We start from the raw sequence: 1,183 nt of genomic DNA on the forward strand, positions 1-1,183 counted from the left end.
TTTCAAGTATTCTGTTTCTACTTTTATTCTGTTTCAACAAAAGGATGCATGTATGATGTATCAATCCGAAAATTGACTAACCCGGTGACCGTATTCTTGATTCATTTAGGAGTTCATTGACTCCTAAATGTGTGCAAGCTCTTATTTGTGTTCAAGATTGGCTTAGAGAAGAGAACAATCTTATTAGTGTTGAAGAAGACTTGAAGTATCTTGAGGAACTCGAGCTTGGTAAGCTTTAATATTTTGCGTGTATTTTAGTTCAAAATAATATATCATGCTTTTTCATTTGTATGACATATTTGGTCGAATTATCTATAGATATGGAAAATAATGGAAGCACTACTAGCATTGTTTGATGTATAGTTGCAACTTGCATCTTGAGTGGTAAGTTTAATACTCTATTTGTTTGGTGATATACTTAATACTTTTGTAGTTTTGTTTTGTTATCATCAAAATATTATATTCTAACTTATGATTTATATCTTTTTTAGGTTCAAGCATTGTGGTCAAGTCTATAATGTTCATCCAAAGAGGAATGGAACAACTGGTTTAAGGAATCATATTAAGCATCCAAAGACTGTTTTTGTTGAGGGATGCCCTCTGTTAAGACTGTTGTGTTTAAGTGTCAAGTATTAACACTGTGTTTAAGTGTTAATACTGTTTTTGTTGCACTGTGTTTAAGTGTGAACTATTAAGTGTTAAAACTGTTGCACTGTTAAGTTAATTTTGTTGCATCTGTTGCATCTGTTTCACTGTTAATTATGTTAAGAATGCTGCATCTGTTGACTGTTGCATCTGTTAAGACTGTTGTAATGTGTAGTTGTGTACAGATGCAATTTGATTCTTTCAGCTTTGGAGTTGGGCAGAATTTGGCAAACTTTGGAGTTGTGTACAGTGCACTGGCGTTATATGTGTTTGGCAGAATATAATTCAGTATATGCATGTGCACTGTTATTAGTTTATTACAAGTGAAAGTTTCAATTGTGCATGTGCACTGTTAGGCGTTAGCATTGATTATTCAGCGATTATTAAACCGAAACCGTACCGAACCAAATAAGAAACTACCGAACCGTATCGAAATATTTTGGTATGGTATTTGGTATACACAATTGATAAACCGAATACCGAAATACCGAACCGAAATTATTAAATACCGAACCGAAGTACCGAATGCCCACCCCTA

The sequence above is a fragment of the Nicotiana attenuata genome, chromosome 1 (genome assembly GCF_001879085.1).
Source record: "Nicotiana attenuata strain UT chromosome 1, NIATTr2, whole genome shotgun sequence".
NCBI lineage: Eukaryota > Viridiplantae > Streptophyta > Magnoliopsida > Solanales > Solanaceae > Nicotiana > Nicotiana attenuata.